Source organism: Periplaneta americana, chromosome 14, assembly GCF_040183065.1.
Source record: "Periplaneta americana isolate PAMFEO1 chromosome 14, P.americana_PAMFEO1_priV1, whole genome shotgun sequence".
Taxonomy (NCBI): domain Eukaryota; kingdom Metazoa; phylum Arthropoda; class Insecta; order Blattodea; family Blattidae; genus Periplaneta; species Periplaneta americana.
Genome location: NC_091130.1, coordinates 35480151 through 35492178, shown reverse-complemented (window position 1 = coordinate 35492178; position 12028 = coordinate 35480151). Strand labels below are relative to the sequence as shown.

General features: G+C 32.6%; 2 long non-coding RNA genes across 2 annotated transcripts in view; one reads left to right on the top strand and one right to left on the bottom strand.

Annotated features, from left to right (window-relative positions):
* Window positions 1-12028, top strand: part of LOC138713255 (uncharacterized) — a 1167998-nt gene that overhangs the window by 346963 nt on the left and 809007 nt on the right. Inside the window, exon 2 of the long non-coding RNA XR_011335808.1 lies at window positions 1197-1247. This is a non-coding gene — a long non-coding RNA (uncharacterized lncRNA). The remainder of the gene's footprint in view (window positions 1-1196; window positions 1248-12028) is intronic.
* The window catches only part of LOC138713256 (uncharacterized), a 149305-nt gene that overhangs the window by 117753 nt on the left and 19524 nt on the right, over window positions 1-12028 (bottom strand). The gene's annotated exons all lie outside the window — the stretch shown is intronic.

Below are 12028 nucleotides of genomic sequence, written 5' to 3'. Positions count from 1 at the left end.
TAGCATTTGTTTGTTTTTATCACTTCCCTAGCATTTCTCTCTTTGTTTTCCAACATTTCAAAATGCAAATTCTTTACGTACTGTAAAACATGCCTTGCGATCGTCATTTGTTTACCGCATAGACAGTAAACTGGAAACGGCGGCTCCGTTCAAATGTTTTGGTGAAGCTAACATTAGTGAAATAGTAAGTCAATTAATATTTTATTGTATTAGAGTACTTTATTTCTTATAATCTTTATATACTTTCTTCTAATCGTATAACAGTCAATTAAGTCCCACTCGAGTTTTGATTTTCTCTAGATAAATCAAAACCTCTAGTGAGATTACTGTTGATAAAATAATTTTGTGCAGTTTCTATGCTTGGCAGAAGTCAAACTTCTTGAATTGTGAATGTGTAGTAATCCTTTCAAATGTTTGTGATGGTTAAAATAAGATATGAAAGTTTTACTCTGCGCTCGTTCATAAATGCTGTGAGAAAATTGCATTGTGTTACGTAAATGCATTTCCGGGAAGGTTAGGAAGTTATTTAAGTGAAGTTCTGCTTGTCGTGTAATTTTGGAATATACAATTATTACAACGAAAGTCTTAAATATAATTAGGAAAATGAATCTTTCGGAAGTGAATAATGTATGTATCAAATCTCCAAATGTTGTAATTTCTAATTTAAATAATTGTGTTGTGAATATTTACAATAAATAAATAGCTGAAACTTATGTTTTCAGTATTTCAAATTAGCGTGCTGAAAAGTACAGTTAAGCACGCAAATTTATGGATGCGGAAATCAAAGATTTTTCGATGTTAAAATGAGAATCGAAAAGTTGTCATTATGAAACGACTGTCTGAAAAAAAAATATTTACGTTATAGACTTTCAGCCGCGCAAAATAACCAGGGTTCAGAACCAGTGACCGCTACTTCTTTAAGACAAAGGAACCTATGCCTTTCTTTTGTGATGATTGTTTTTATGTCACAAGTAATAAGCTTACACTGAAATCGCAAGGAAAAGCATAAAGTATTTATTGCAAATTTGTCTGAGCAAATCATTTCTCATTTGACGAGAACTATAAAGTGTTTTTATTGTCAGCAATAAAAAATCACTAAGATTATCATATACGTCTGTTTACAATAAATCACCATTATATATTTTTGATTTCAAAATAAAGCAATGATTTTAAATATTTTGATATTTTGTTCGTAGGTTTGCTACACTCGTCCTGCGGCCTCATTTCGCCAACACCCTGCACACAAGGTAAGATCCCATTTTAATACTTGAAGAATCCACTGCAAAGAGTTGGAATGTCATATTTTCTAAATTTCCTAATTATTGTACTGTTTCGCTACGTATTCCTTCCCCCTTTTTGTGTTGTACACCAATTCTTCAAAACTTTGTATATGACTATCATCCTTTCTGTAGTGCATTGTAGTCTACTGTATGATATTATACTTCCTTTGATGAATGAAATCGAACTTTAAACTAATTTTTCACAAGATTGTGATATTCCCCTTTTAAGTAAATAACTACTTGTCTTTAGCATCGTTCTATATGTATCTACTGGATTCATTTTAAATATATGATTAAATTCATGATCGAAATTATTTTTATTTATTCGAAAAGCATTTCCCCTATCTTCGATACGAGTAACATGGTTACACGACCAACTAAGGACAGCAAAGACTGGTGGTTGTGGTGGTCCTGATTTTAACTAGCTCACAAATCACTTAACACGGTGTCTTGTAACGGAACCGATGCCATCGAAACTTGCTTCTTTTTTTGCAACTTCACTTTCGGAAATAAAAAATTGTCACAGACTGCAAAATTTTGAGATGGGTGGGTAAGCATATGTACAGGTACTTGTTTACGAGTCAGAAAATCCTGTAGCTATAGATGTAGGCGTAGCCTTGTTGGCTAGCTTATTTTTGTGGAGCAAAAAAATGGTTGTCTGGTTCGAAATAATCGGACATTACATGAACACTTAGCGTATGTTACGCAGTAATATCTCCAAAACTCTCAGATAACAATTGAAGGGTTCAGAACCAAAGTGGGCCAAGCGCCATTTACTAAATTCGTAGAAAACAAGAGTTAAAATTAAGTTATTACAATACTTCAACAGAAACATATAGCAGATAATATAAAGTATACATATTAAAACTAAATGTTATGTCAATCTTCATTAAACTATGTATTCACTTAACTTTAACTCTTGCTTTCTCCGTTTTTAATAAATGGCGCTTGGCCCACTATGGCTCTGAACCTTTCAATTTATAGTGATAGGCGAGTTTTATGAAGTATAATAATAATAATAATAATAATAATAATAATAATAATAATAATAATAATGATTTATTTTAGCTGGCAGAGTTAAGGCCGTAAGGCCTTCTCTTCCACTCAACCAGCAAAAAGTGTATATACATATGCATGAACTTACAAAGAATCCAACAATTTGATTTAGATGAGAGTTACATGTATACAAGAGTTATTTACAAATTAAACAACAAAATACTATGAACTATTAATTAAACACTGAAATAAACTGTGTAGCAGAATTAAACTAAAATACATAGAATGTTAATATATTTCAAATAATATTAGATAATAGAAAGAGATTATTACGAGACAATTAAAATACAGCACAATCAGGATGATGTCTAAAGAAAAAAGTAACAATGTAGTCAGTGATAGTTTAAATCAGTATGATTGGAGTGAAATGCTAATAAGGTTATCTTTTAAGCTGTTCTTAAAGGTGTTTATTGTCTTGCAGCCCCTAATACTTTGTGACAAGGAATTCCAATGACGCGAGGTGGATATTATAGTCTACAATTTCACAGCCACAATTACGGGCCAAGATTATACAACTCCATTTTGATAATAAATCCTGACTAAGTAATTTTGATTTTAATAATTTAAGAAAAAAAATTAAGCAAAATGTTTAGTATTCGATTCCCTTTTTTCCCCCTTTTTCCTTTCCTTACTTTAAATATACTTATTCATTTTAGTTTTTCGTTAACATCTGTTGGTATTAAAGCTTTTGATTCGCTCTTGTATTTAAAAATTCGTACATTCAATATTGTTCTTCTAATAATTATTGTAACTGTCCTATTCTAAATGAATCTCCTCAAGTTAAGTATCTCGGAATAATAATCGACCAACACCTACGTTGGGTTAAACATGTTCTTTTTCTTTGCAATAGATTAAGAATAATTATTCATTATTTTGTTATCCTACGAAATTGCTCGACTATTCATACTTTTCGAATGATTTACCACGCATTAGTACAAGCTATATTATAATATGGTATTATAGGTCGGGGTAGTGTTTTTAGTATCTTCCTTATGCCAATAATATTGCTACCGAGAAGAATAATAAAAATATGTCTTAATAAACCTCTTGATTATCCTTCAGAACTGTTGTACTCTGAATTTAAAGTATTTAATATCCATCAAATTGATAACAATGTCTTATTGAATTTCGTGCATAAAAATATATTTAATTTATATTCACATAAATATAAAACTAAAAAATCATACAACATATACTTGACAGAACCTAAATATACCACAACTGTAGCATATAATCACAGTAGAAACTTCGGTCCAAGGCTCTATAACAAGATAACTTCTAAATTTCCAAACATTCAATTTGCTGATGTTCCTTATTTAAAAAAATTAATTGAAAATTGTTGTAATATCTGCGTTTTTCTTTTCCTCTTTTTAATTTTTATTTCTTGTTGATTAATTAAATATTGTTTTAAACGTTTGTGGAATGCGTTCTGAGCACGAGTATGTACTCTTTCTGGGGATGTTAGAGTGATTTTTATATAAGAAAACAATATGCATCTTTATTCTACGAATAAAAACATATTATTATTATTATTATTATTATTATTATTATTATTATTATATTTATAATCATTCAATAAGAATGCTTGGTTTAATAAGGTCTATAACATATTCTTTTTCTACTCCTGAGTCACTATTAATTCTATACTTTACTTTGGTTCGATCTAAACTTGAATATGCATCTGTAGCCTGGAATTCCATTACTTCAACCGATTCGGTTAAATTGAAAAATATTCAAAGAAAATTTATTTCCTTATGTGCTTTTCGATATATACCCAATTCCACTGACTTTAACTATGAGATTACCTGTAAATATTTTAACTGTTGTAGCCTTTATGCTAGACGTCAAAATCTTGATTATCAATTTCTTTGCAAAGTTATCAAGGGTGATATTGATTGTGAGTCTCTCATAAACAACATCAGCCTTCGTATTCCTACAAAAGGTTTAAGATTTCAAAAAAATTTTTATAACCGAAATTCAAAATCACTTTCTCCAGTCTGTAGATACACAAAATATGCAAATTTGCATGGGCACAATTTAGATCCTTTTAAGGTATAGTTTCGTTTTGATTATTAGTGTTTACTGTTCTTGTTCTCAATTTTATTTACTGTATGTTTTTGTTATTTAAGATATTATTTATTTTTGTTTTGAACCTTTGTATCATCTGTTTGTGTATTGTGCTGAACTATAATTGGCCTCTGGCTGTTATTCAGCACACAAATATTAATAATAAATAATAAATAAATAAATTATTATTATTATTATTATTATTATTATTATTATTATTATTGCAATTTATATTCTGTTCTTGACTTGATTCTCTACTTTTATCTTCGTAATTATCACTGTTTTATAATAATTGTATTGGTTTTGTAATTTTATTGAAACTTTTTAATGTTCCATTTACCACAAATTAGTAATTCATAGGAACTGCCCCCGAACACGAGCTTGTTCAAATGGGTGTGCGCTAAGTCTGTAATATGTATTTATTTTGTATTGTTTGTAGCAATAAGTACTAATACTAATTTTAATACTAAAACTTATTTCTTTGTATCACACCATATTTCATCGTCTATGACAATTGATTCCAAGAATTTGTGTTTCTTCGAGCATTTTAAATTAATTAGATTTTTAGCATCATAAGTCATATCGATAAACTCCTGTCATGCTATGAAGAGAAACCCATGCATAGATGAGCTTCTCTTTTAAAATTTCTTATACTAAAATCTTGATTCTTGTTTCCTATCAATGCCGAAATCGTCTGCAAGTGTTATCAAATTCGCGCGAAGTATTATTCTAACACTTGCTTTCACTTCAATTTTAATTCACTTAAACTCTACACTGGACGCTCTGTTCTGATAAAGGTAGCCACTTCACATGCAATGAAAACACTTGGAGGACATAGAGGTAGAGTCCCCTGCTTTCTTGATCTCGGCACTAGAATAAGATTTCGACCGCCTTTCCCCACATGTCTTGCTCGGTATTCAAGATAGGAGACTAAGCGAACTTCGGGGCCGTAACCACCCGGGATCGAATCCTAGACCGTCCAGTCCGTAGCCAGCTGCTCTACCAACTGGGCTACCCAGCCTCCTCTGATCTTATAACTTTCCAGATTTGTTGGTCTTTTATGAAAAGCACAAAAATTTCGTGATAACATTTGTCCCCATTAGATTCCTATATCAATATCACCGTCTCGAATGCACTTCTACTGTTTTTTTACACAATGTTATCTCTTTGTTCCATTTTGATTTTATAATATCAATGCATACACTAGCTACGTTATTTTTATTTCGATATAAGAATAAAAACAAGATTAGTTAGTAAAAATACAGCGTTTAATAAGGTAGGCGATAGCGTCGTGTCATGGTGGTTTCAATCGATAAAATTGAGGTAATCTCAGAAAAAAAAATCCTTGTTATTATTTATTCTCCAGTCTGTATACCAGTCGTGGCGAAAATGTAATCGTGCGCCGAGCCACTGTGTAACCTGCAACGTGCATAGCACCTATGGAGGGAGGCGGACGCCCGAAGGGGAAGTGAAGCAACTGTCTGACTTATCAACGGATTTTCATTTTCCTTACGTCAAGCACTTAAATGTAATTTTATACAGTATAAGTTACAAACTAATGTTTAGTACGAGTAACGAAGAAAGAAATGAATAATAAAACATAGGACAAATTATCACAACCTAAAATTGACTGTCTTCAGAATGTCTCTGCGACAGAGTTTCAAAATCAGAAATTATGACACTTACTGCCAGTCGTAGTTGATCACGAAGGTATTTGTCTGTCAGTCGTGATCTAAATTTGGTTTTTACTATTTTCATTGTTGAAAATAATTTTTCGCAAACGTAAGTTGTAGCGAACATAGCTTCAACAGAGCAAGCGAAAGAACGAAGCTTCAAATATTTATTATTTTGGCAAAGATTTGAAAAGTTCAACATTTGTCAAGTCCTTACTTATAGCTTTCATTTAACATCACGTTGTATAACTCTTGAAGATCTAACCGCATTATTCGTACATCTGCTGAAAAAGGATCGACGTAGAGAGATAATAATAACATTATTATTATTATTATTATTATTATTATTATTATTATTCACACTTAACCTTTTAATGATACATGAGTAACATGTAGTATAATGCCGTTTTATGTTATACAACCGTTTTCCTCGTAATACTTGTGAACAAATCATACATTTAATATTCTCATCATATTGGGAGCAAAAAAATGCATCCTCCCATCCTACTTGAAACTTTCGTTTTTGTAGAGGTAGGCCTACATGGTTTCGAGAGAGATACTGGACAATACGCCACTCGCAGGTCAGAGACAAATACGAATGGAACGGAGTTTGACTCCAGTGAGTGAGAGGGTGGGGGTTGGAGGGAGAGAAATGCTCAGCTATCATTGCGAGCCACAATGTGCTCGTGAGTCACATTTTCGCCACGGCTGCTGTATACTTTCATTTTATTGGAAACTAATTTTATACTGGATTCATATAGTGTATAAATCTTTAGACATACTGACTTCGGATCGTGTCTTTTCATAATTGAAAGACAAGAAACAAGACGTCTGCAATCACTGACTAGCTAAATTTCTAATTATTTTATGCCATACAGAAATTATTTTGAAATCGACTGAAAACTATAGTATTTATGAGAGAGTCACTATTAACAAAAGAGAGTAGGGCTTCCATTTTTATATAAGCTATACCGTACCTTTTTCATTTCCTCGATATTTGCAAGAATGTTAGGAGTTCAATTTGGCATTAGTCAACGTTAGATCTAATCATAAATGAGTTGAGAATAACAAACTGGAATTACGTTACAATAACTGAAACTTTACAAAAAACATTTACCGATATAGATTATTCGATTTTCTCTTGCTATGTTTAATGAAGGTTTTTTTTTGTCACTTGTAATATCTTTCATCCTTATTTTTTAGGTACGACTCTTCACTAGGGTGCATATATATCCCATGCCTCTAGCTATATTGCGAATTCAGAAGGCAACTATTTCTCTTTTTCACTTTCCCCTTCTTGGAGTGGTCTGTGGGGTTGTCCCATGCTGCACGCTATCTTCAGTTCGCCTCCTGATTCATCAATATTACTCCCAATGCACTGTGTAGGATGTTGCCACATCGGTAGCATTATATAGTGAAAGTATAAAACCATGTCAGACTTCTGCTAATTTCCCTTCTCAATAATAGATACTCTCCGAGTTATAATCTTAGGTAGTGCTGTCTGTCAGAAAGACATTGCTAACGATTAACACGATAGAAGATCCCTAACAGCTGTCCAATATGTTTATATTATTATGACCGTCATATAGAATTGATCGTTGCTTTGAGAAAGCATGACAGCCTTCAACAAAATTTATTATTGAATGCATAAGAATATGCTAACCACAGTAATTTTATTAATTTTATATCACAGACTAATCATAAAGCGTGTTCTAGACAATATAATTCAAAACTCATGGAAGGTGTATTTGCATGAAAGATTTATGAAATGGTCTTAGGGTTACTACTTAATTTGTTCTTTAATACCTAGATTAGCAGTGTTTGAAAGGTGTCATTATAATGGGCTGACCTGGCAATTTTCTCATATGACGTTTCGGCACCCCATGTTTCAGAAATTTATGTCCTAATTTTTCTGGAATTGATGAGTAATGAATCATCAAGGAAATTATGAAGGAGCATCCGTTAATTATAGCCTATAATGAACATAATACCTTTTCAAAGAATTCCTTTGGTTACGTCAGTAAGTGTTTGTTTAATGATTTATCCATAGATCTATATATAACGCCTTGGACGATCATCTGCCTTTATCTTCTGGATAATTTGGACTTTGTGCACAAAAATTTCCATAACGCTTAAGAGGATAAGGGCACATAAATTACCAGAGAGCATGGAAAATAAGGACACTTGAATTCAGTTGAGAGCATAAAAAGATACGGGCACCCAAATTTACCAGAGTATATGAAGAGTTCACTGCAAGAATGATGGATGTCACTTTCTTGTCGAAAATGAACCAAGACTGTCAATGCATAGCTTAAGACATATGGAATGTACATAGAGAGTTATATGGCATTAACACTGATAGTCATTGTCCAGTAATGATCGGAAAATCACAGTTAAACTTTGAGCGCTAAGCATTTCAAACTTTAAATTGTTTCTCCTGCAAAATGTATTCCAAATGACATCCATCATTCTTGCAGTGGACTCTTCATATATAATGATATGGGTTCCTAAAATTACCAGAACGCTTTAAAGAATAAGAACACCTAAATTACCAGAGCGCATGGGAAGATACGGACACTTGAATTCAGATGAGAGCATAAAAAGATACTGGCACAATAAATTACCGGAGTATATGTAATGATATGGGTTTCTAAAATTACCAGAACGCTTTAAAGGATAAGGACACTTAAATTACCAAAGCGAATGGAAAGATACGGACACTTGAATTCAGTTGAGAGCATAAAAAGATACGGGCACTCAAATTTACCAGAGTATATATAATGATATGGGTTCCTAAAATTACCAGAACCATTGAAAGAATAAGAACACCTAAATCACCAGAGCGCATGGAAAGATACGAACACTTGAATTCAGATGAGAGCATAAAAAGATACTGGCACCAAAAATTACTAGAGTGTATGTAATGATATGGGTTCTTAAATTATCAGAACGCTTTAAAGGATAAGGACACTTAAATCCCAAAGCGCATGGAAAGATACGGACACTTGAATTCAGATGAGAGCATAAAAAGTTACTGGCACCAAAAATTACCAGTGTATGTGTAATGATATGGGTTCCTAAAATTACCAGAACCCTTGAAAGAATAAGAACACCAAAATTACCGGAGTTCATGGAAAGATACGGACACCTGAAATCAGATGAGAGCATAAAAAGATAGGGCACCCAAAATTGCAAGAGTATTATGTAATGATATGGGTTCCTAAAATTACCAGAACGCTTTAAAGGATAAGGACACTTAAATTACCAAAGCGCATGGAAAGATACGGACACTTGAATTCAAATGAGAGCATAAAAAGTTACTGGCACCAAAAATTACCAGAGTATATGTAATGATATGGGTTCCTAAAATTACCAGAACGCTTTAAAGGATAAGGGCACCTAAATTACCGTAGCTCATGGAAAGATACGGACACCTGAAATGAGATGAGAGCATAAAAAATAGGGCACCCAAAATTGAAAGAGTATTATGTAATATATGGGCTCCAAAAATTACCAGAACCCTTGAAAGAATAAGGGCACCTAACTTACCAGAGCACATGAAAAGATACGGACATCTGAAGTCAGATGAGAGCATAAAAAGATAGGGCACCCAAAATTGGAAGAATATATGTAATGATATGGGCTTCTAAAATTACCAGAACGCTTAAAGGATAAGGGCACCTAAATTACCGTAGCTCATGGAAAGATACGGACACCTGAAATCAGATGAGAGCATAAAAAGATAGGGCACCCAAAATTATAAGAGTATGTGTAATGATATGGGTTCCTAAAATTATCAGAATGCGTGAAAGAATAAGGACACCTAAATTACTAGAGCACATGAAAAGATACGAACACCTGAAATCAGATGAAAGCATAAAAAGTAGAGCACCCAAAATTGCAAGAGTATATGTAATGATATTGGTTCCTAAAATTACTAGAACATTTGAAATGGTAAGGGCATCTAAATTACCGTAGCTCATGGAAAGATACAGACACCTGCAACCAAATGAGAGCATAAAAAAGATAGAGCATCCAAAATTACAAGGGTATATGTAATGATATGGGTTTCTAAAATTACCAGAACCCTTGAAAGAATAAGGGCACATAACTTACCAGAGAACATGAAAAGATACGGACATCTGAAATCAGATGAGAGTGTAAAAAGATAGGGCACCCAAAATTGCAAGATTATATGTAATGATATGTGTTCCTAAAATTACCAGAACACATAAAAGAATAAAGGCAACTAAATTACCAGAACACATGGAAAGATACGGACACCTGAAATCTAATGACAATAAAAAATATGAGAGCACACAAAAATACCAGTGTATGTAATGATATGGGTTCCTAAAATTACCAGAATAAAAATGCTAATAATGCAAAATTAGGATAATTGTTATATGACGTGTTACTTCGCTCAATAATAGAATAGATGTATGTTGTATGTTGATATAAATGCCAGTGAAGATGTTTACCACTTGTAATGTTGACATCTGATAGGTATGAAACCAGTTTCAGTGTCTGTAAAAATCTTCTGCTAACCTATACATAAGCACATTCCTGTGAGAAAAAAGTTTAAAATCATGACCTGTTCGCAAACATTAAAAATCCAACACCCATTGTCAATAATTCCAACTGGTCTGAACCACCTTATCTGCAGGACGTTTTGCAGATGTGTCTGGAAGAACTGGAATTCAACAAAAATTTGTTTTCAATACTACCCTACACTCTGATGCACTATTTAACATAAGTTAATAAGACAAAGACTCCAAACCACGCACTTGTTTAAACATTTGTCCTAAATTGGCCCATAACTAAAACATATCATGACTGAATATATTAATTTAGATGGCGCATATAGCGAAAATTTCTACCGTGTAAAATTGACCAAAAATATGGACTGAAATAATATGATGTCATAGAAATCCAATCACTGCCCACTGAAGTTACGGTGAACGGGAGAAAAGTTCGGGACAGAGGAAGGTATCAGATGATAGATAACATTAAGATATATGGATCGTATGCGGGGATTAGGAGGAAGGCGGAAAAGTGGAAAGAATGAAGAATGTTAGATTTGCAGTGAAAGACCTGGACTTGGTGGAAAAGTAAGCATGAATGAATGAATGATGGACGGACGGAGGAATGAATGAATGAATGAATGAATGAATGAATGAATGAATGAATGAATGAATGAATGAATGAATGGACTGTAATATGATACATTACCATACTTATATCGTGAACAACAATTAGCAGTTTTAAATCCCAATTTTCCTGTACGTCGCTTTGGTAGTGAATGGTTCTATTCCACAGTGAGCAAGTTTCGAGTTAAAGTGATTTGAAATTTTTGTGCAATCAGAAAAACTGCATTATTTAACATTGTGAGAGTAAATTGGAAATTGAAATGAAGTTTATATTCTCATACATTTAAGAGAAATAATATACTGTGTTTCATGTAATTAAAATATATTAATTTCAAACTTATATTTCGTAATGTGGCTTAGAACCTTTCACCATATTTAGGAATGAGGAATTAACTAACTTAAAATGATGAAAAGGACATAACCCAAATCTGATAATATGAAACAAAAGTATTGTAGATGATGCTAAACAATGTATTTTATTTAAAAATTATCAATTACGGAAAAATCAGTGTATTAATCCTTTCTGGCCTCAATTTTTATTTGCAGCACAAGACAAAAAACCGTTCTAAGTTAGGTTCTGTTATCTTCTGTCCATCAAAGTGTCCTGGTGATTCTAAATTATCTTCAGAAGTTGTCTCTTTATCCTCCGATCATCGTCGCTAATATCTCCAAATAATTCATCACTACTGTTTTCAAAGTCTGGATTTATGTCAGTTTTACTAGAAATTGATTTTGATAGCTCAGTACACAAAAATTAATCAAATAGTGCTGCCACAAGTCCAAATTCCTAAGCTACCAGAAT